A 1239-nucleotide genomic window follows, 5' to 3' on the forward strand; every position below is an offset into this window, starting at 1 on the left:
GAGATATATATATATATTTTTTGATAAATTTTTATATATATATATATATATATATATATATATATATATATATATATATATATATATATATATATATATATATATATATATATATATATATATATATATATATATATATATAGATATTGATGATATAGATTGTACATAGAGCAGTCCAAGTTATGTAGTGGATTGTAAGCAACAAAAAAAAAAAAAAACAACTTTCTATACAAGTTTAAATATAAAAGGAAAGTGTTGATGAATAAAAGTGCACCCCCTTTTTTAATCGGTTAAAAGATATTTTGGGGTTAAGTGTCATTAGGCTTGAATAATATTGGATTGGATGACCTCTCCGGAAGTTTAAACTCATGACTTTACAATAATTGATTCCAAGTACTCAGAAAAGAAAAGAAAAATATGAAGACTAATATTACTTTTACACTTTATTTAAAACAAATAATTTTAGAAGAAATTGGTTGCTATTTAGGAATTCAAACTGATGTTAATCTTGTGATATATAATAAAAATCATGAGAAAGTATGGTTATATGATATATATTGGAAAGAGAAATTTAAAGTAATGGTTTTATATAAAGAAACTATTAGTCATATTATGAAACTTGTTTTTTAGAAACCTAAAAGTTTGACATATTTGTTAGGGTTTATTTATTTGTATGATGAATATTTATAATACTCTCTAATTTTTATAATTCTAAAAGATAGAAAATTAATAGAATATATTTACCAGGCACATATTGTTGAGCCAAATTCTTTTGTTAAATATAAAAGTACAATAATAGAGATTTTTCTACAAAAATCAATATCTTCATTTTGTTGAATATATTTCTGACATCATCTTAATATAATTACACATTTAAGGTGAAATGAGGAGTTATCAATCTAAGCTTTCACTGATCCATCTTATTGGAGTGAAAGTCTTTGGTTTAAACAAGATCTTAAAGGCTACATACATTAGAGTAGGCTTTTGATTGTTCTTGGCATAAAAACCTTATACAAATTCAAGAATTTATGAGATAATTTCTTACTACAATCTTTGATAAGTTGTGACTTTGGGGCAATGACAATGTAGATGATACATCCCTCTTATTGCTCAAAGTGCATGGATATAACCACCCCCTAACCTATATGATGGTAATTGATTTTCTAAAGATAGGCATTCAAGGCTTTTATAGGGAATAGTGAGAAAGAAGAAAGCTCAAGAAGGGCATTAGTATCAACC

Source organism: Selaginella moellendorffii, unplaced genomic scaffold (genome assembly GCF_000143415.4).
Source record: "Selaginella moellendorffii unplaced genomic scaffold, v1.0 SELMOscaffold_6, whole genome shotgun sequence".
Classification (NCBI taxonomy): Eukaryota; Viridiplantae; Streptophyta; class Lycopodiopsida; order Selaginellales; family Selaginellaceae; genus Selaginella; species Selaginella moellendorffii.